At 38.7% G+C, this 24017-nt stretch overlaps 1 protein-coding gene across 2 annotated transcripts in view; it reads left to right on the forward strand.

Annotated features, from left to right (window-relative positions):
- LOC136882341 (zinc finger protein 501) overlaps positions 1-24017 on the forward strand; it is a 165351-nt gene that overhangs the window by 88107 nt on the left and 53227 nt on the right. Inside the window, exon 1 of one of the 2 annotated variants that reach the window (XM_067154945.2) lies at positions 17035-17204. The exons of the other annotated variant lie outside the window; for it this stretch is intronic. The gene's annotated coding sequence lies outside the window, so the exon portion shown is untranslated. Of the gene's footprint in view, positions 1-17034; positions 17205-24017 lie in introns of those variants that run through there. 2 annotated transcript variants of the gene reach the window in all.

Genomic DNA, 24017 nt, shown 5'->3' on the forward strand with positions numbered 1-24017 from the left:
TTTCTTAAATGATTGCAAAGAAATTGGAAATTTATTGAACATCTCCCTTGGTAAGTTATTCCTGTCCCGTAATTTAGATCACCCAAAACATACTACGATCACGGCAGCAAATATACAAGGAGAAAAAGAAATAACTAGCTGGAACACCAATGAGCTAGTTAAAATAACACAAACAGGAAGCGTAACCATACACCCACAGAACATCATTGACAAGAACAAGAAGAGGACTTACCTGTAATGATGAAGGGTGTCTTAGAAAACCGTGGTACGTATTAAAAATACGGGTATCAAGATATTACTTTTTAAAAGAAAAACAACCTGTTTTAATTAAAGGAAAATAAATATGGTTTATTTCAAAAGACATTAAATTGAAAATTAAAAACAGGGTAAACGTCAACGCAGGAAGGTGAAATCATGGACCAAAAATAAATTAAGGTAAAACTATTAAATAGTAGTTAACATTACCAAACATGGTCGACCAATCATAAGGTTAAATAAAATCTAGGAGGCCTCAGTATACTAGAGCAAGTAGGATATTTGAGATAATTATTTGGTTATAATAATACTTTAAAATATGCAACTTTAACCACGGAGTTCCATCGAACAGGAAGAATTTTCCACAGTTCAGATAGAGTAATCAGAATGACTTTTCATACAGGTAGCAATAAATGGAAAATAAAATTAAATACCTCAAATACAGTTTCAACATTACATTAAAGCAAGGGGAAACAATACAATTAAATTGAAATGCCACGCGAGTTAGAAAACTCAGAGATCAGCAGGAAAAAAATCTAGCCATCTTCCGTTTCTTTTTTAAACAATTATTACCGGTCGTCATAGCAATGAAGGCCATGTATCCAATCGTAAACAAGGTAACCACGGAAACCAAGCCCGCACAACAAGGAGAAAAGCATAATTCAACGCGAAAGAAACAAGGAGGATCCCAGAAAATCCAAAATAAGAACAGAGTAAACTTAAATAAAATATCCTTCCTCTTGGTCAGAACTCATATGGTCCAACCCTTACCTAATGGGGTGGTTTGATATCATTTCAAAACAAAGTATTACATAATTTTACAAATGTTCAATGTAATTAGGAAATAATTTAATAATTTATCTTCACCCCAAGTATAAGTGCACTACAGTACACGCTCCAAGACATGAACACCTCAGTTACAACGAACCCGAATTATGTACTTGTTTAATAATTATTATAAATATTTTTAGCCGAGTTGAGATCGTACAATGCTAGTTAGAGTCCCACACACAAAAATATTCCAGTTAATGTTTAAAATAGTTCCACACTAAAAGAAGCTCCAGTACACGAAGAAGCGGAAGGAAATCCATAATTGGAGATGACGCGTTAGCGCCATTTTACTACTTACAACTCATGATGAAGAAATATCAGTGATATACAGCCTGGTGACGCTCCCAAGTTCAAGATATCTCCAAAAACATATTGAGGGCGCGTGAGAAGGAGCCCTCTCACCGTTTACTTCAGCCGTAGTCCGTCGCACTAGGCGAAATCTTCTCGTACATGAGATACATGGAACACGCGTCCATCTTCAACCACTCACAACACGAAAAATGCCGCACTCGCGCTGAACAAGAATCAACAAAGATGCGTTCTCTCCGAGGAGAGCTCTAATTGGTTAGTAGGTGGAGCATCGTAGTTCGAGCACTCCGCGTAATGTCAGTACATACAGGGTGCTTTCTTTTGATAAGATCATCGCGCAGAGTTGAGCGCTAACACGGAGTAGTAGTGAAAAATTAAAACTTGAAGTAGCAAGGAAGAGGAATCTAAATACTTTGAGGCAAATTAAGTTGTAAAACACAAATTTCAATGGGAATTAGCCCAGATCGAAAACGTTAGGCGGGAGGGGAAATCGAACAAATATGACGCCTTGGCGTTAGTCTCCCTCCGCGATGCTCAGCTTATGGATATACATATGCGCGGCATAGTGTCAGAAGTAAACTAAATTTTTGTCATAGTCCAAATCAAAGCGACCACAATCACCAAGTCCAACCTCCGAAGTATCCAGCATGTAAGGCTATTAGGTATAGGGTGGCAGACTAGAACTAGTACAATTTTAGTTCATGTTCAACGTCATTACTTTTAGTAAACATGGAATTCCCCAATTTTCACTAAATTTTCAGTTTCTACGCACAATGTTTCAATAGTTTACACGCCACAGTTTCTTTTAGGAAATGGACCATCACAAACACAATTGGTTCGAAGAAGTTCGTAGAACACAGTTTAATTCAAATTACATCTTCAAACTTAGTTGGTACCAGTTTTAGTTTAGCAATTTGGTGCAAAAGTACACACGAAGATGATTACTCGTTGAAGATTGTTTCCTACTATAGAGTTCGTTAAAGATAATACGCTACTCATACACAGTGTTTCCTTTCTACAATTAACTTTACCTAGCAATCTCTCTCGGCTCTACATTCAACAATACCTTGAAATTACCATTTCATAGTAAGTATTAGTTTTCGGGTTACAGGATTTAAGAAATGCAGCATTTACATCCTTTCGATAATCAGATTAAATGCCCGACAATACGAAGTTACCGCGAGCAAAGCATGGGAAAAGAAAAAGGAACCTCAAGATTTGTGAAAGGCTTTTTCACAATAACCAAAGTCAAAATATGATTCACATAATTCAAATATAATCTAGAAATATTGTCAATAGACCCAGGTCTAGAGCATACCACCAACCTAAATTACACTAGAAAACAAACTAGACCAACAAGCCTAGCCTCGAATGAAATCATTTACCAGCACCAAATAACAGCACAGAAAATCACAAAATTGCCATACATAATAGATAGGCACAGGCCAAGGTAAGGTTAACCCACCACACACCAAAGGTGGAACACATATATCAATATTACAGTAATACCTCAATGTATTAATAATACAATTCACCAAATTTAAACGATGGAGATGAATAAGAAGAATGGACGTAACGTCCACCAAGGTTTCCCACAGATAGAGGGAGCCACAAGAAGAATAACTAATTCACATGCTCTTACCTCACAATAAGGTAAATACCCAAAACTAAAACAATATACCAAGATACATTTCTCCAATCAAACATCTTACATCAATGCAAGCAAGCTGTCCAAGGAAAGTGTGAACATTTTTTTAAATCAAACAGACTGAGATCCACAGATGAGTGAGCCAATCATTCCATTTATTTTTAGGTAACCACCATAATTCAACCAAAATTATTAATTAAATAATTAAGCAATACAGGATCGAAATCGCAGATAACTGACCTCACATAACCCAGCAAAGAGGGACTTTTCAAATATGAACACACCCAACAGAGCACTACCGACCAGAGCACAAGCTTTGAGAAGCAATAAACGAGTTAATGGTAACCGTCTTTCCAAGCAAAGAAAACCCCAGGCAGAATGATTTGGAGACCTCTAGTACTATCAGGTGTAGGGAGCGCAACAGTTTGCCATCGGCAATCATTCCACGGAGGCACGCAAAGCAAGAAATAAACTAACAGGAATGTAAGTACCATATAGGAATAGATGGATAAGGCTTCAGGAGGACACATAACTCCGGAGTCATATAAGCAACCCACATTGCAAGACAAAAAACTGAAACATATCTTCCACAATAGTACACCCAATTAAGACAAGAAAGGTAATGAAATACATCAATTAGATGACTACTGGGAGCGTGACGGAGCAATAAACCAACATGGCACATTACTGATTGTCCCTAAGGACCTCGCCACAACGCGGTTTTAAAAATATGTGACATCCGCAGATACACACTGTTGCACAGAAGCAAAACAGGACCACTTCCCCACAAACAGGAGAGTGGGAATATTAAATATACATAGTAGGTAACGATGTGGGTGGTAAGAATTCGCCTGATAACATGTAGAAGAATGAATTAACTGCTCTAAGAGATCACAAAATCAATTAGCAGGATGACTCCATAAGCGATAGCTCATTGGTAGACAATCACATGCTCAACCAACCAGGACGCAGAACGGTAAGAAGAAAAATGATCAATATCCTCGAATATTAGAAAATTCGCAGAAGGAAAAACACCAAAGTAGGTAGGTTTAACTAATTTGAACATTACAATATCATAGATGGAAACAAGAATGACATCAGAGCATTAGGTTTTGCGGGTAAACACAATTTACATTCGCCAAGATCATAACGTACTACACGAGTTGCAGACACATGCTACATTATTAACTTCCATCTTCACTAAGGCACAAATGGTTCAATCAAAGGTGCTTAAACACCCACCAGAGTGCAATAACACAACTAATATTGACTCACAGAAACCCCATAGAAGAAATGTTAACACACACCAAGAGTCAAAACGACAAAGACACTCCACCACAACATGCCACACAGCAACTTAACAAATTCATGGTGCAATAACTCACCATCACCAAATCCAGGACTACAAAACCAAAGGCAAAAGAAGATAAACTTCTCATGTAATTAATCCATGCTGAAACTTCACTACTCAACATAATGTCAACAGATGTAAGATGGTCACTGACAACTTCCCAACATACAATCTGCAACTCGCACAGAACGATAAGATACACAAGAAGTTTACTAGTTTCGAGTAAATATTTTAGCAGCATAGTAATTATAGTAGTGCGTGAAATCAAATACCACAAGATCCGTGAGTATAATAATGGACAACCTAATACCACCAATAGTAGAAGAGTAGTTTTAAAACAAGATAAAATTTCACAATGAAATGGGTTAATATTTTCGACATTAGGAATACTACAAGTCATGTAAGGAAAAGACGGAGATTACTTACGATAGGCATACTACCATCAGTCGCCAGAACAATTACGAAGAGGGCTATACAACCATCGGATATGAAGAGGCTCAGAAACCAGTAGTTAGAGAGGGGAGAACCGTAAAGATCTAGGATCCATGCACGAAGCAAACAGTCCACCAACTCCAACACAGATTAACAGACTTCCCCAATAACTAACGACCGCCCCAAAGATTTTGACCTAGACTAAAGAATTGCAGCGACTGATCAGCAACAAGTAGTAGTGTTAAATTTTCGAAAACATACGGTACATAGAAACAGTAATAATTGAAGACCGATATTAGGCCCCAAATAATATACAGAACTAGATGTAAAACCCAACAATTAGACAAATTAATGCTACAAGGGGTGAATTAAGAAACAGAGCAAGAAATATTTTCAAGAAATAAATAAGGATAAGTTTATAAAACCAGAAGCACGCCAAAGATATGAACTGATAATAATCCATGTTTAAATCCACCACCTATTTAGTTAATACACAGTCACCCTTTTTGCTTTTAATTTTAGAAAAAATCACCCAGGAGAAGAAATCAAAATCAGACAAGCAATAGTTTAGGTGACTATAAGAAAATGAACACCCTGCACAGGAGGTAAAATACATATCAACGGAACATGGTCATAAAATATTTGCTATACAACAGCATGAGCAGAAAAATGACGTATGGCAGACTCGCAATATTCACTATCAAATTCAACTCACAACCAAAGTAGACTTGGCATGAGAAATAAAGGTTTAAACCCAGACAAGCTAAGACATAAGGTGTACAGGTCAGATATATTATTGATAGTAACAAACTGCCAAGAAACAGTCATGTGATAAATTCCACACACCACAAAACCACCGTGCTCACACCGAAAATCATTACAGTTGCCAAAAACAGATAGAAACATATGAGACCTAGGGTCAAAAATCCCAGAAACATGAACCGAAATGAATATCGCGAAGTACAATTACATTAAACAATAAGGTGGTAAAATTTCAATTAGCTCACTGAAATGTAGTTCTCAGTCGCATTTCGATTTCAACACCCAGGTGCCTCACCAAGCAGTATCCTTAAGGAAGGGAAATAGGGGGATTGTACTGTACATTAACCAGGCTTAATTTGAAACAGATGGACACGCGTAATTATTTTAGTAACCGGATCACTCACTAACATGGATACCGGGGACAGAAATTGCAATACGGTGCAAGGACCTTGATACCTAGGCGCTAGCTTGGCAGAAAATTTATTAACAGCTTTACTGATGGGGTAACATTTAATGAAGACTGTATCGCCAGCCTTGAACCTTGTTGATTTCCTACCAACATTATACCTTTTCTTGGCTTTCTCATATGAGACAGACAGATTTTTTTCTTCATCTCAAACCTTCCGAACATCATGGGGTTTAGACAGATCAGGCAACAGTTCAATACCAAGCACATTTGACATTGGGGAATATGGAGTATAAGAAAACATAAGAGACATGGGCGTTTTATCATGAGATTCATGGATAGCAGAGTTGAATGCATGAGCTAACCAATGCAGACAGGAGTCCCACTTTGACTGATTATTGTGAAGATAGGCGATCAATGCAGACTTCAAATTTCTATTTACTCTCTCGGCATATGATGGGTTCGGATACTATGGGGTTGTTGTAACATGAGAGATGCACAACTCAAAAAGGTATTTCTTAAACAGATGACTCGTGAACGCACTGGCATTATCTGAAACAAGGAAGTTGGAAGGGCCAAAAGATGCAAAGATAGAATTTAGACAGTTAATATTAGTCCGAGAAGTGGTAGACCTAATGGGAATAATCCAGGTAAACCGTGAGAACGCGTTAACACACACAAAAATATGGGTGTTCCCCAGAGAAGATCGAACCATTGGTCCCACGTAGTCGATGAATAATCGCTCCATTGGGCGAGAGGCTTGTGAGGATGATAACAAACCCACACGGTTGTTCAGACTAGGTTTACTGATGGCACAAATTTTGCAATATTTAACCATGTTTCGGATATCACTGTCCATCCTTTTCCAAATGAAAAACTGCCTAATTTTCTGCCTAGATTTAAACGTCCCTAAATGACCTCCAATTGGACAGTAATGATAATACTTGAAGATAATCGGTACTAGTACCTTGGGAAAAATAATTTTGAAACAATGGTCTCCGCGACCTTTACTACACAGGACATCTTTGACTAGAGAGTAAGGCTTTACTAGAGTTCCATTATTAATTTTGTTAATGATCTCATTTAATTCAGGGTCAGACTTCTGATGACCTTCGAATTCATGGTAAAGTAAAGGTAGATCGGAAAGGATGACACTAACTCCAACAATATTACCTTCATCTAAATTTTCAACATTAGGTTTACAATAGGACAAAGTTCCCCATTAAACATTCTGCTTAGACTATCGGCGATGATATTATCCGCACCTCTGATATGTTTAACTTGGAAGTTAAAGGCAGAAATTCTAAGTGCCCATCGAGTAATCCTTCCAGTTCTTTTGGCTGGTTCAAGACCCATGATAGAGCCTGATTATCCGTCTCGAGGTCAAAATTCACATGTTCAACAAAGGGCCGAAACTTTTCGAGGGCGAACAGGACAGCAAGGCATTCCAACTCGTAAATAGAGTATTTGCTCTCAAGATCAGTTAGGATGCGGGAGACATATGCAACAGGTCTGCGTCCATCCGCGTACTCTTGTAGGAGTACGCCAGCAATAGCCTTACCAGAAGCATCTGTCTGAACTGTAAAACATTTTGAAAAATCAAGTATTGCCAAAACAGGAGCGTGTGACAGAGCGAGTTTCAATTTCTCAAAAGTTTCTTGTTGGGGAGGACCCCAGAAGAACTTCTCATCTTTCCGCCTTAAATAATTGAGAGGAGCAGCTACCTCAGCGAAATTAGGAATAAATTCTCTGAAAAAGTTATCCATTCCCACAAAACGGGCAATGCCTTTGACGTCTCTAGGAGGTTGAAATTCACGAATGGCCTGTGTCCTGGATTGATGAATGGAAACTCCATTTGATGACACCACATGTCCAAGAAAGGAGATACTTGGTGTGGCGAAGGCTACGTTAGACAGCTTAACGGCGAGGCCAGCTTTCCTCAGGCGTTCAAGAACTGGCCGTACATGGGTCACATGTTCTTCAAAGGTTTCCGAATAGATGACATCATCGAGGTAGTTAAAAACGCATTTAAATTTAATATCAGAGAGGATAGAATCGAGCAAACGAATGAGAACTCCAGCACCAGAGTTCAAACCAAAAGGAAGCCGGAGAAATTCATACAAATTCCAGTCAGTGATGAAGGCAGTAAGAGGTATTGACCGCTTAGATAGAGGAATTTAGTAGTAGGCCTGGTTAAGTTCCAGTACAGTTTTTGCCCCAGAAAACCACCCAAAGCAGGTGTGCAGGTCAGGTAACGGGATAGACTGAAGGACCACCTTCAGGTTCAGATTCCTATAGTCCACCACAGCGCGAAAACCACCAGAGGGCTTGGGAACCAGGAAAACAGGAGAGGTGTATGGTGAGGTAGAAGGTCGGATGACCCCTTCATCAAGCATTTTCTCTATAATCATTTTCAGTTCAAGCATACGCAGGGGAGAGAGCCTATACGGAGGAGATCTGACAGGTTTAATATCAGTTGGTTCAATATCATATTCAAGAACATCAGTTACACCTAACTTACTGGTGAATACTTCAGGAAATTCCCTACAGAGGGCACGGATTTTCTCAGCTTTTTCTTTACTAAAATGATCAAGTATTAGGTCATCAATACACTCATTTCATCAGGTACCGACCCAGGTGCACAAGAAACATTAAAGGTACCCCTAGGGCCATCAATCAAATTAAATCTACAGGTGGGGGAAAATTTAAAGAAGAATATTTTGTCCTGTAGGTCAAGAACTAATCCCGTCTTGGACAAGAACCCAGTTCCTAAAATCATATTACACGATAGGTTAGGTACTACAAGACACGAGATTTCCCAAGTAAAATTTCCTATCCTCAATTTCACCTTAGCAGCCCCAAGAACTTCCATATTATTACCATTAGCAGTGACACATTTTACCTCAACAGGTTGTAATGCAGGTAATTTACAAGCACTCTTCAGTTTAGAATACCATGCCGAATTGATTAAGTTCACAACGCTTCCAGAATCTATTAATGCAATTAATAGTTCATTGTTCACTTCAACACTAGTGAAGGTACCTTGAGAAACAACATTACCACATATTTTCTTGCACTTAAGAGGGCAAATAACCTCATCAAAATTACCTAGATTCCCAGAATGTTGAAATTTACAAGACCTATTATTAGTTTTTAGTCATTTATGAAGTTTTGAAGAGAATTAGGGCAGACATTTTTACTATGTTGCTTAGAGCCACAAAGGTAACAACAAACATCATGTTTACGGCCATTAGAAGCACATGAATTCTTAAGATGCTCGGCAGAGCCACACACAAAACTTTTTTTAAGTTTACACTACAGGGTACTTTAGCATAACCAGAACAATTAGGATTGGTAGAGGGAGGAGGAAAGTGTACGGATCGGGATTGGTCTCCATGCTTCACATCCTCTGCGAAAGAACACAGACTCTAATTCAATAAAGGTAGAGGGGAACTTCATAAGGGAAAGATAGGACCTGTAAGAAGGAGATATTCCTTTTAGGATTCGAGCCACCATTTCCTCTTCAGGGACCGAAATACTGAATACCTTAAGAAAGAATTTCAAATCTAGAATGTAAGCTAATACGTTTTCATGCAGGTACTGAGGTCTAAAGCAATGTTGCGGAATAAGACTCTGAAGAGCTAAAGAAGGAATAAAACTTTTCAAGAACTAACCCGTGAAATTGGCTAATACTGAGATTCTGCGAAATCGCTTCAGAAATCTCCTTTTTCAAAATTCCCTCGCAATGAGAGAATAAGGCACGAAACATGCCTAAATCCTCCACAGAATATACGTTAGTAGACTCTGTCATTTCCACAAGGAATCTTAAAAATCTAAGACACTCCTCGATAGAGATAACGGAGAAATTTTTTACACCGTGAAACAGCTCTTTCAAAGAATAATGAGATGAACCACTTAATCGGGATAAAATAGTTTCTAGTACAGGGTTAGTTACGCAACATGCACCTTGATGAGATGGAGGAGACAAAATTTGATTTACACTATTATTTGCGTTATTATTGGGGACAGTTGTCCTACCCGTAACTGACAGATTCTCCGTTTCCCTACTTGCAATCATCAAATCAAGATCAGCTGACACACTAGAAGCTAGAGTCAAAAGTCTAGTACATTCACTAATAAGTTCCGCATTGGGTTTCAAGGCGAGGAGATCCTGGATGCGCCCAGAAATGTGGTACACCGTAGCCTTGAGACGATTGACTTGAGACTTAGTAGGTGGCGTTTCAGTAAACTCATTCTTAATAATTGTAATTTCACTTGAAGACCCATTAATTAGATTCAAGGACTCACCAATCTTCGAGACATCAAGATGAGATAAATTAATTGGCACCTGTAGATGAGCAGAAAGCAAAGTGGCACACTATGAAATAGTACCCACAGGTTCTAATCCACGAACAGCGAGTTCATACAGCAACTCAGACTGGCAAAGATGATGAGGAGAGATTACCGGTCGGGCCATCACGAAAGATACATGTAACAAATCAATTTCAGGATTAAATAAGATAGTTGCACTTCTTTTACAAGGGCATATTACACCAGTTTAACACCATGTCCTTCTTTCAATTAACTAGTATTTGATACCAGGCAAAAATAAAAGTCAAGAAAGGATGCAAACAACCTACGGGTAGCTACGAGCCAATGGTACACGAAACAAATAACCACGCTCTGCTACCACATTACTGTCCCGTAACGTAGATCACCCAAAACAAACTACGATCACGGCAGTAAATAAACAAAGAGAAAAAGAAATAACTAGCTGGAACACCAATGAGCTAGTTAAAATAACACAAACAGGAAGCGTAACCATACACCCACAAAACATCATTAACAAGAACAAGAAGAGGACTTACCTGTAATGATGAAGGGTGTCTTAGAAAACCGTGGTAAGTATTAAAAATACGGGTATCAAGATACTACTTTTTAAAAGAAAAACAACCTGTTTTAATTGAAGGAAAATAAATGTGTTTTATTTCAAAAGAAATTAAATTGAAAATTAAAAACAGCGAAAACGTCAACGCAGGAAGGTGAAATCATAGACCAAAAATAAATTAAGATAAATTATTAAATAGTAGTTAACATTACCAAACATGGTCGACCAATCATAAGGTTAAATAAAGTCTAGGAGGCCTCAGTATCATAGAGCAAGTAGGATATTTGAGATAATTATTTGTTTATCATAATACTTTAAAATATGCAACTTTAACCACGGAGTTCCATCCAACAGGAAGAATTTTCTACAGTTCAGATAGAGTAATCAGAATGACTTTTCATACAGGTAGCAATAAATGGAAAATAAAATTAAATACCTCAAATACAGTTTCAACATTACATTAAAGCAAGGGGAAACAATACAATTAAATTGAAATGCCACGCGAGTTAGAAAACTCAGAGATAAGCAGGAAAAAATCTAGCCATCTTCCGTTTCTTTTTTAAACAATCCAATTATTACCGGTCGTCATAGCAATGAAGGCCATGTATCCAAGCGTAAACAAGGTAACCACGGAAACCAAGCCCGCACAACAAGGAGAAAAGCATAATTCAACGCGAAAGAAACAAGGAGGATCCCAGAAAATCCAAAATAAGAACAGAGTAAACTTAAATAAAATATCCTTCCTCTTGGTCAGAACTCATATGGTCCAACCCTTACCCAATGGGGTGGTTTGATAGCATTTCAAAACAAAGTATTACATAATTTTACAAATGTTCAATGTAATTAGGAAATAATTTAATAATTTATCTTCACCCCAAGTATAAGTGCACTACAGTACACGCTCCAAGACATGAACACCTCAGTTACAACGAACCCGAATTATGTACTTGTTTAATAATTATTATAAATATTTTTAGCCGAGTTGAGAACGTACAATGCTATTTAGAGTCCCACACACAAAAATTTTCCAGTTAATGTTTAAAATAGTTCCATACTAAAAGAAGCTCCAGTACACGAAGAAGCGGACGGAAATCCATAATTGGAGATGACGCGATAGCGCCATTTTACTACTTACAACTCATGATGAAGAAATATCAGTGATATACAGCTTGGTGACGCTCCCAAGTTCAAGATATCTCCAAAAACATATTGAGGGCGCGTGAGAAGGAGCCCTCTCACAGTTTACTTCAGCCGTAGTCCATCGCACTAGGCGAAATCTTCTCTTACATGAGATATATGGAACACGCGTCCATATTCAACTACTCACAACACCAAGAATGCCGCACTCCCGCTGAGAAAGAATCAACAAAGAATCGTTCTCTCCGAGGGGAGCTCTAATTGGTTAGTAGGTGGAGCATCGTAGTTCAAGCACTCCACGTAGATGTCAGTACATAGAGGGTGCTTTCTTTTGATAAGATCATCGCCCAGACTTGAGCGCTAACACGGAGTAGTAGTGAAAAATTAAAACTTGAAGTAGCAAGGAAGAGGAATCTAAATACTTTGAGGCAAATTAAGTTGTAAAACACAAATTTCAATGGGAATTAGCCCAAATCGAAAACGTTAGGCGGGAGGGGAAATCGAACAAATATGACGCCTCAGCGTCAATTCCAATCCCTAACTCTCCTTCCTATAAACGAATATTTGCCCCAATTTGTCCTCTTGAATTCCAACTTTATCTTCATACTAGCTGACCCGACAGACGTCGTTCTGTCAAAAATAGATGACAATGGATAGAACTCAAATTCAGTTTGTACAGGATGAGCTGGCCGTGCGGTTAGGGGTGCGTGGCTGTGAGCTTGCATCCGGGAGATTGTGGGTTCGAACCCCACTGTCGGCAGCCCTAAATATGGTTTTCTGTGGTTTCCCATTTCCACTCCAGACAAATGCTGGGGCTGTACAGTAATTAAGGCCGCGGCCGCTTCCTTCCTATTCCAAGGACTTTCCTATCCCTTCGTCGCCATATGACCTATCTGTGTCTGTGTGACGTAAAGCAAATAGCAAAAAATAGCAAAAATGCAATCTGTACTGCACGCAAAAGTCAGAATAATGCAAATGACTAAATCATCAACATCAAATGAGTTAATTTTCTACTGCTACCAAAATTTAGTAACAAACTACTGGAAAAACATGTTTTCATTACCTGCAATTTTAATATGCTGATTGTGAATAAGGAAATGCTCAAATAGGTCACAGCGTATCACTACAATGAAATAACCCTGATTGACTTTAAGGTAGATCGGAACTGTTCAGCAGGTCTTCAAAACCCTCACCAGCCATAATTATCCCCCGTTGAAAATCAAGTAATTTGGTAAGTTGATGGCGTGAATATAATGTGGCAAAACTTACTCCTTTTTCTTCGTAGGGAATAACTATCATAGAAAACACTGATTCCAATCAACACTACGAAGATATTTTTCATTGTATTTTTGTTTGTTTGATTACCTGGCGCGTAAACAAACAAGATTGATGGTTTTCCAATACGGGAACAGGCAACATACAATTGGCCATGCGAGAAACATGGGTTTTCAAGATTAATGCCGCAAACACTCAATGACTGCCCCTGAGATTTATTTATGGTCATAGCAAAAGAAAGCCGCACTTGAAACTGCATTCGTTTAAATTCAAATGGTATGTCAATCGTAATCATACGGATGCGTGGTATCAAAACATCTTCTCCTTTACGCTTCCCCGTTAGAATAGTTGAAAAGAAAGAAAAATGGGGGATAAGTCTGTTTGTTATATGTTACCTTGAATGTTGGTATGAAATTGTCCCGAAGTACATTATTTGTTGCACCAATGGAGTCATTTGAAAGCAGTTGTTATATTTTTGGATATTTGTAAGGAAATGTGAAATCTGTTCCTGTTCCTGAAACCAATGAGTACAATGGATCTGGTGGTGGAATCAATGGCACTAATTTCACTTTGCTATTTGCGCAACACATCCAGCGGGTTCATTTTTGTATTTCAATGTCTTACAGTTTTGGCAAACTGAGTTCATAGAACCAATAGCAACGCATTGTTAGGCACTGTAGTAAATTGAAACATGGTAACTGAAAGCAGCTCGATTCAAATTTGGAAGATTATTAGCTGAACGACGCGCTGCACGGATTTGTGATATCCGAATCCTTTCCGTTTCATTTCGCTCTTCACGTTGTTGTGCAGTCCGATTGACTGAAAATTTGCTTGGCATGTAGCATTTCGTGTTCCTCGACCGAAGTTGTTCCGCCCGCGTCTTATAGCCGGCATGAGTCTTGAAATGAGTATACTGTATATGGAAGCACACACAAAATAAACCAATCAACCAAAGAAATCGATGAACTTGTTTGTTGAGAAGCGATTTAAAAACAATCAGAGTAGACAAAGGTCTGCAACTTTATAACAAAACACGACACTGCATACGCCTGTCTGGACCGTACGCGCGAAACCAAAACCCAAGGGCATTCTTCCTGTCACAAGCTGAGAACTAAGCAAGATAAGAACTTGGGGTTTGTTTTAAAAATAACTTCCATATCTGAAGACCATTTGCCTCGCTTTGACCCCCCATGCAAATTCAATAGCAAAGAAGATGGCCAGCGACTGACTTTTTCGTGCCTGCACATAAAAATTTCTGAACATGGCTGAAAAGAAACGCAAATACTGCATGTTCTTATCATTTAAATTTAGAAACAAACTTATCTACGTCGAGCTTAAATGTTCCTTTACCTGCAGTGAAAAAATTACAAATATAGTGAGTATAAAATAGGAGTTGTGACATGATAAATTCTAAGATTTTGCAGATTTTGAAGATTTTGCATTTGAGGTAACATTCCATTGTATTAACATTTTCACATTCAATTATTTTGTAAACCTTTCTTTTGTTAACGGAATCAAATGCGACTTGAAATGTTGTACATAATCCGATATTCACCCATTTTAACCGATAACATTGAGATTTACAGACATTTGGCAAACGCGCTGGTTTAGAGAAGGACAGCGCTAAGCGCAAACGTGGGAGAAGGAAAGAGAGACGAACAGTTTGAACGGAAAAAGAGAAATTGGGTTTTTACGTTTTTCCTGGCATTTTTTCCAAGTTTTCTCTTCGTAAAAACCTTACTCGGACTTCGACGAATATTTGAAAAAAGAATTAGCCGAATTGGTTCAGCCGTTCCCGAGTTTTGTGCTTAGCAACTCATTTAGCGATTCATTTGTATTTATATAGATTGTGATCTTTCCTACTTTTAAAGACATCATCCAAACTTATTCGTCTACTGATGTCCTCCCACGCCATCTCTCCACTGACAGCTCGGAACATACCACTTAGTCGAGCAGCTCGTCTCCTTTCTCCTAAGTCTTCCCAGCTCAAACTTTACAACAGCGAGACAATAAAACTGCTGTCTAGCATAGTTTTGCTCAGCTTTTTATTCGTATTATAGCACACCACAGCTTGGCATTGCTTATCGTAAAGTAGCTTAGCTTAGCCATTGCCTACGCTATAATAGAAGGCCTGGAAAGGCCGACACATTTCTGGGCGAACAAAGTAGTTCAGGCAATTGCCGCTTGGATCGCGTTTATGTTCTCTTGTTCTCATGTTCTGTCTATATCTTTATATTGAAGATTCATACAATAACGCGAAATAATACATTTTGTTATCATTATGCCCGGTGTGAATCACATGTAAATATATGAACAACTTAGAACACAGTACACTTCATATATTTCTTTCATTTAGCACTTGATTATCACACAAGAATAAAGAATAGGGAAATAGGCCTAAATAGAAGTACTAACACGATTTATCCCTATTTCTGTAATTTCAACACTTTTTTGCTCGGAGGCTGGCTCTTGAATTTGTTTAATAAATCACAGTCTTTAGTCTCTTTCTTTGCATTAGTATCAAGAACAGACCTGATTTTTCTTTAAAAGTATTACGTATGTTATGTGTGCTTGATCACAGTCGCGGCACTGAAACGTCTCTTTAAACTTTGGAGCGGTGAGGAATTTCAGCTTTCGGACAAGGTTACATTTTCCGAGATATCTTAACGCCCGCGTTGTAAATATTAATACATATTTAAGAAGAAGGCGAATTTACGTCGGCACTTTGTCGGGGAGCAGAATTCCCCTCACAGCACTTACACTGTAATCTGATTCGACAAAGTGCAAGCTACGTATTCTGGAGTTGTCATTAGGAGCCCAATGAGATCCTTTTCTGCTACCCTGTCGAGAAATAGCAAGCCTCCATTTCTCCCGTAAACTCGGAACTTTAGGAAAAAGGTGAAATTTTATATTTGTGTATATTTCTTCGCTGTGAGATGTGCAGTTAGACACGCAACAATAAACCATCTTAACCCACAGAATGGATAGAGAAACTTGACGGCAATGGGACCCAGGGGCTCTGAAATTTAGATCGTGGGTTGGCAACCACGGGGCCCTTAGCTGAGTCCTGGCATTTCTTCCACTTGTGCCAGGCTCCTCACTTTCATCTATCCTATCCGACCTTCCTTGGCAAACTCTGGTTCTTTGCCGACCCCAACGCTATTAGGTTTCCGAAGGGTAGGGAGTCTTTCATTTTCACGCCCTTTGTGGCCCTTTTCTTCCTCTGGCCGATACTTTCATTTTTCGAAGTGTCTGGTCCCTTCCAGTTTCTCTCTCTAATTAGTGTTATATAGAGGATGGTTGCCTAGTTGTACTTCCTCTTAAAACTATAATCACCACCACCTTTAAGGTAATTTGGAAGCACATAACTAAAAAATGTTAAGTGCATCTCAACAACCATCCATATATTGCAAATCGTGAGACCAAATAAATTAAAAAACGACAAAACTCTTCATATTTCATGTTAGATAAGGCCTTTCCTTATAAAACGAAGTTTAATATGTTATTCTTCTCATAAAACATGTTGCAGTAACACACGTAATCATAGAATTCGCGCCAAACAACAGAACATAAACGCGAACCTACCGTACCGGTGGAAAAGAGAAAAACTATTATCCCGCTTTTAATGCAAGATATTGGCCCTCTGTCCAGGCCTTCTAGTATCTAGTAGGCTTTATCTTAGCTTTCTGTGCGTGGTGGCCTTAAGTCATTTTTTGAGTCGTTCAGATTTGCACCAGGCAGCGAGCGAACTATGAACGACTTATCGTCATCCTTACCCACTCTACCCGTTTTGTTAGAAGTAATTATTCGAAATTTCGAAGGGGCACTGAAGCGGGCTATGTCTCTGGGGTGTGCGTGTATAAAGGTGTAGATATGAATTTGAGCTGTACGCGATAAGGTATCGACACCGGTAAGTAAAATATATTACGCATATTATTTTTACTTTTTCATCTTCTTTTAATAATACGTGTCGTTTCCTGTACATCTTAACATGATTCTCAATATAATGTTCGGTAGCATATGAAGAACTTAACAGCAAGAACATGGCATCGGTGTAATAACTTTTGCGATTTTTGCGTAATTTTTTTACGAGTACCTATATATGTAGGCCTAGGAAATGGTTGTAATGTTTTGTTACATTCAAAGACTTCCAAACGATGCTGTGAAATCAATAATGGACACTGTGTAAACATTTCTTACCTTTTGCATTAATGTTCACGTTATAATTCGTCCATAATCGTACTAATTAATAATGTTCTTTCTTTTTGTACGCACGGTGCATTGTTTGTGAAGTGGGCGTTCGGTGAAAGATGCAGTGTGGTATATGCAACGTCCTCTTTTCTCGCACTTTAGGGATTGGTCCAGTTAGTTCATTTGCTCGAGCTAGTTCATTAGATACCTTTCAAATAGTGATGAGCGATACCGTGATTTGTGAGTCACAGCGTGATTTGATATCGTGATTTTCTGATATCAGTGATTTTTAGTCGTGACGTGATCACAATCACCGCATCGTCCGTGCTGCTTGTTATTTGTAGCTTGTGATCAAGAAAATGCCTTGTTATTGTGACTAGGCTAACTCAGTGTAAACATTTATAAGAAAATCAGCCACCTAAGGTTTTGCATTTAATAAACAGCCTACATTTTGGTTGCATTACAGACACGGTCATTGCCAATTTACTTTTAGGCGTACAAACATATTCATTTTATTATTTACATTCGTTTTTTTGTGGACATGCCGAAGTTCAACCAATATGTCAAGAAAAAAATAGGATCAACATTGGTAACAGTCGTGTTTTATACTGTAACCGATTATTTGGTATGTGCTAGGAAATGAAATTTTACACATTTATCTGGCACAAGCGAAAAATATAATGATGAATGACTATTCTCAGCCACCTAATGTAAGGTTAACGATACCAGTGCACCTTTCCCTAGATACCAGTACCGGCAGTAATTTAGAAAAATGTATGGTATGGAAAGGCGTTGACCCAGCTGCGTGAGGGCAATTGGGAAGCTACAATGAGCAGCGCTCTCAGAGGCACGGCAATACACTTGAGGGATGTGACGTGCTGACCACACGGCTATCTAATATCTGCAAGCCTAGAGCTGCGCAGCAGCTGTAAATGAAAGCCAAGACCTTTCGAGGCGTGGAGTGTTCTTGTTCTTAATTAACTTTAGAGTAATAGTGGTTTAAATGAAATAATTCAAAATTACAAATTTTATTCATTAGCTATTCCTTATCTTAGTCTGTAATTTTCATCACATTATTGTGTTTTAGATTTCACAAGAGCATGCTGATAGTGCTAGTCACAAAGCAAAATCAACCATGAAAAGTAACATTGGACAGACTCTGCTCACACAAAGTATACCTCCCACAATCCACAGTAGTTTCTATGCTCATATGTTTAGAGCCCTAGTTGCTGAAAATATCCCCTGGAATTCTGTGCATAGTCATGTTTTCAGAGATTTGTTTACAGAAATACACCAACAACACATACTTTCAACATCTACATTAAAGAAAAACTACTTAGATATAGGAGGTAATTTTGCCAGTCACAGAGGATATTTGGGAGTCCTTAGACAGGGTTGTATGTGGACAAAACCAGCAACTCTGTGGGCAGGTACATTGCTAATCTTATAGTAGGAAAACTGGAACCCAATTGGCATTTACTGCTCTCCTTTGTTCTAAGCAGCTTCAGAAAATAGAGCAAAGCATTGTGTACATCAACAAGGGGTTCCAGTTGTTGTATCCTGTTGATGATTATAAAGACCTTCTCCTTGTCTCCAATGCTGCTTCCTACATGATTGCTACTCTACCTCTCGTTAAAACTTTCTACCCTTCTTTAATGTTCATGTTACTTGCATGGCCCATACCTTGCACAGACTCACAGAAATAGTTAGGGCCAAGTTGCCTGCAGTAAATAATCTGATTTCAACAACAAAGAGAGTGTTCTGTAAGCTTCCATCAAGAATAGCCATCTTCTGAGAGAAATTCCCCTCTATTCTTTTCCACCACAGCCAATCATCAGCCGTTGGGGTTCCTCAATGGAAGCTGCCCTGAATTATATCGAACATCTGTGATAGACAATATGCCTTTAACAGACAACTCTGCATGTGTGTCGTATGGGCAAAGATCTGCTAAAGGATTATTCCAGTGTTCGGAGAGACATTGCATATATTCAGGCAAATTTTTCATTTCTTCCAGTCAATCATTACAAAAATAGGAAAAAAAATGTAGAGTCTCAAAGAGATATATTTTGTAATTGAGGAAGCTGAGAATATTATACAAAGTACTAGGGGTAAAGTAAGGGATAAAATAAGACAGGTGGGCTAGTGTATTGCAGAAGAATCTAGGTAATTCAGTGCAGGAAAGGTACATCAGGTAATGGATGGGGAAAAGTAGACCTACCTAGTGAAATTGAACTGAAAAATGTAGGTAAATTTTGCTATGCCCCTCCAACATCTGTGAGTGTAGAGCACATTTTTTCTGCCTTTAAAATTGTTTTAACAGACAAAAGACGCAGCCTGACTGTGGAAAATTTAGAGAAGATTATTGTTATGTGCTGTAAAGCAAACTACGACTGAAAAGTGCAGTAGGAATGTTCCTCACAAATAAATATGCATACCAGTACTACACATTTAATATAATTATAGTACAGTACTGATGAAAATTTTTTTGTTTCCTAATCCATAGCTGTTTGTAATAAACGCCTGTTTAATTATGCCTTCATTTTGCAACTATTCCTATTTAGAGAGGGTAGCCTATACCACATTACTGTACTTAACGCAAAAAAATATATATCACATTACAGTGTAGGTCTATATTGTCATATTTTAAAGTCGATTTTCTGCCTATTTTTAAAGCATATTTGAAGTGCCTATATTTTCTTTTAAAAACCTATTTACTTGTTTAAAAGGCCATTTTAGGTGCCTAAAACATTTTTTTAGAGTCTAAAATCCCAGGTCTGTATCATCAGATACATGCTGATTGTTGACTACTGCTTTCTGGCAAAGCAAGTGAGAAGTGCTTATATTCCAAATGTTTATTCAGATTTGAAGTACTTCTTTTTAAGACAATTTCTGTTTGCACATATTACATAATGTGAAATTTTCATCCACTTCTTTAAAGGACTGCTACAGGTCACTGTTCTTCCTTTTTCTAGAAAATGCCATTTCAGTCAAATTGCCTCCTAATACTGAGCTCCAGTGACAATATGCCCCCGGGCATTCCAAAATACAGGAGAAATACATGTTTGTTACTATTCTAGGAGAGTACCGTGTACCACGATTTTTTTGAACGCGCGCTTAAAAATAATACCACACTGCGAGTCAAGTGACAATTTTCTGAAACTGATATTGCTAGTGATGCCGAGGATTATAAGTGTTTCAGTTGTTAATATATTCAGGAGAAATGTGCTCAATTCCTACAAATACATTATATACTGAACGATATGTTGACGTCCTTAAAAAATGAAATCATCAAATGTCCGTACTGTTGGTAATCATGGCGATGCTGCTTCCTTGAACGCATCGCTTCGCGTGGATACCGTTGCGGCAGCACATGTCGTGATATCACGACTGATCACAACATCGATCACAGTCACAGTTTAGGTAGCAACATTCTAGTTCGGTATATGGAGTTAAGAGGGCGTACGGTGATCACTTGAAGTGAAATCTTGAAATCACGGCTGATCACAGTGATAGCGTAGAAGGTAACAGTCGTTACTCGTGATTTATTGATATCAGTGAAAAAATCACAGTTCGTGAAATATCGCCCATCACTACTTTCAAAGCCTTAAGTCGTTCAAATGAACGAGGTAGTTCATGAGGTGATGTTATAGAAACAGCCCTCGCGGGACTTTGTTCAGATGAACGAGTTAGTTTATTATGAGCACGAACAGAAAACAGCTACGCAATGCCGCCGCCAGTCTGCCTAAGTGAATAAATGGTATCTAGGAGAGACAGATAAGCTTTCTATTGTATAACTCCTCCTCCCAGTGGTAGAAGTGTGAGAGATGTGCTGTCACGTGACCATTAACACTGCTTGCCATTGACCATTCGTGTGCAAGCTTATTTGCCGTTCGAAAGGGATGTACTGAAACACTACCGATAGATGTCTCACGAGTAGTACCCGGTATGCGCTTGTCGTTCATCATTTGTTTGTATGTGTCTTTGATGGAAGTTACCTAGTTAAATGATGTAGTTAAAGATTTAATATATCGTTACGCCAACGAAGACAACAAGAAAATTGTGATGCCTGACAGTTGCTGTGTCCCATTGTCCCAAAATCAAGGTCGACCGTATTCATACCATCACTTTCCTAAGCAGGATCCTTTCCGTAAAAAGTGGTTGCATGCGATTTGTAGGCAGGCCCTACGAAATACAAGGTGACTCCTATTATCAAGGTCTGCTCGAAACATTTTACAGTTGAAGATTATGTCATTACTGAAACTGGTAAGTAAGCTCATTAGTACTAATTAAGAAATAATATTAAAATAAGGTAGGACATTATGAGGAGTTAATATGACTAATTTCAATAATTTTAGGCGAAGGACGACGATTTGATATTTTCATGGTGTGGCACCGGTACGTTGGAAGTAACTCCGAGAGCAAGAAAATATAGAAGTAGGAAAACAGCCATAACACCGTGTGCGGTACGGTACCCTGAATCACACAGTGGCATATAATTTGACCCTGGAGCTTCATTAATTTCAGACTTCCTGAACACGAAATAATACATTAATTCCAAGTTTGAAATCTTTATATTTGTCTTACGGTCCCAAACAAGATCCTGAAGCTCATGCGCTTCAGGGAAATGAAGTTCAGTGTCTACTGGATGTAGCCCCTGGCACTGCTGTCACACCAATATCTTGTCTTAGATACTTCTCTAAGCTACAAAGAAGAGAAAAATACCGTATTAGGAATATTTTCAAAATGTTGTTTTTACCTAAAATATTCAATATTAAGAAAAACACTAGAAGAAGGAGTGGCTCCATTTAGTCCTTACCTTGCAATCAACTCTTACTTTTCCCCGGATATTTTTCCGCCCCCTTTTCCTTAATTCTGCTTCCAAATCCACAATCGCCATTGCACCTATACCATTTCCCTTCTTGTTAAAAAATAGCAGAATATGGTAACTCCATTTTCATGCATTTAAAGCAAAAGTTTCGTTTCTATGATGACAAATGTAGGAATACTCCATAGAAGACTCACGTAAAACAATCGAGCAGCGGAAAGCGCATACCGGGTATTACCATTACGCTGCCTAGCGGACAAGTTTTGCTTGATACATCCCCAATGAACGAGGTAGTTTATTTGTGCTGTCTTCATGGAAACAGATCTTGCGGCACGTCGTTCAATGAACGAAGTCGTTCAAATGAACGAGGTAGTTCATTGTACTATACATGGAAACAGCTCACGCTGCACTTTGTTTAATGAACGAAGTCGTTCAAATGAACGAGGTAGTTTATTATGAGTTATAGGCATCTTAGCAACAGCATAGCGGTGCGAGCTAGTACGTATATTTTACGATAGATGGTGCTTGCTCAGGTCTTCGTCCTCCCTTAATATGAACGACAAACCATATAGCCTTCGACCGCACCGCACCTCTTACGCTATTTAAAGTTCGGCGGTTCGAGGGGCGTATGAATTAGCTGTTTTAGAGAGAAGAAGCTATTTTCCGGTTTTTATTCACGGGAAAACATTTCTCTAAGATGATAATTGTCCTTTTGAGCTGTTAAAGAGCTGGGGAAGACGAATCCTTTGGAAACGTCCTGTTAATAAGGAATATTCCTGAACAATATTACAAAGTTAGATATACGTCTTTTAAAGTATTTAATCTTTAAAACCAGTGTTTTTCCGTATGCCTGACACTACACTCATCAAAGTGGGATGTGCCGGGCCCTACCCACTGACGGTAGGACTTATGCAGGTGATTTATCAGAAGCCCGTTAATTTTAGATATACCCTATTGGTGTGTAAAATCTAATGCCCTTAATATTTCCATTAATATTACATTTTAATAAGGGGCGTAATGACTGAAATGATGAACTTCTCTAGTTTTTTTTCCGATCACAACCTAATTTTAACCATTAGAGTTGTGACTGCCGGTCGCTCCGTCTGAAACACTACTGGCGCTCCTCTCCCGTGCGGGCTGGCTTAAATAGATTCAAGCCAGCGCATGTAAAGTGTCAAGCACTGCGCGGGAAGGAGCGTGAGCAGGATTCCGTCGGGATTCGACCCGTAGCCACGAGAGGCGAATGCCCCTCCGTGCAGCTTTATTAACAATCAAGGAATACATTGGTAGTAAAGATGTATACATATATAGCATGAAGCCACGGCCCGTATACAAAGTATAAAGGGTTACATTAGAATCAGTGTAGATCTTCAGTTCATCACACATCATGTTCCGATCTTCTATTTCCCGAAGAACTTCAGCCACTGCGTAGATGGTTGCTGCTCTCTCGTCACAGTTGATTCGCGTGTATGTGAGGAAAGCTTGAGCCCATGCTGTGTTGAGTTCGGGACTGGTATACGCATTGCTGTGATGGGTTGCATCTGTGTAGGTGGAAATAATATGGTGTGTCTGTCCCATATTGCGTACAGATGCCAAGGTGTCTTCATTGAATATTCTTCTCGGCCAGTAAGATTCTCGTGTGAGAATATGTCTTGTAGGAAACATGGGTAATCCCAAAATATAGGCTGCCCAGGAGATGTAGCCCGC

Source organism: Anabrus simplex, chromosome 1, assembly GCF_040414725.1.
Source record: "Anabrus simplex isolate iqAnaSimp1 chromosome 1, ASM4041472v1, whole genome shotgun sequence".
Taxonomy (NCBI): domain Eukaryota; kingdom Metazoa; phylum Arthropoda; class Insecta; order Orthoptera; family Tettigoniidae; genus Anabrus; species Anabrus simplex.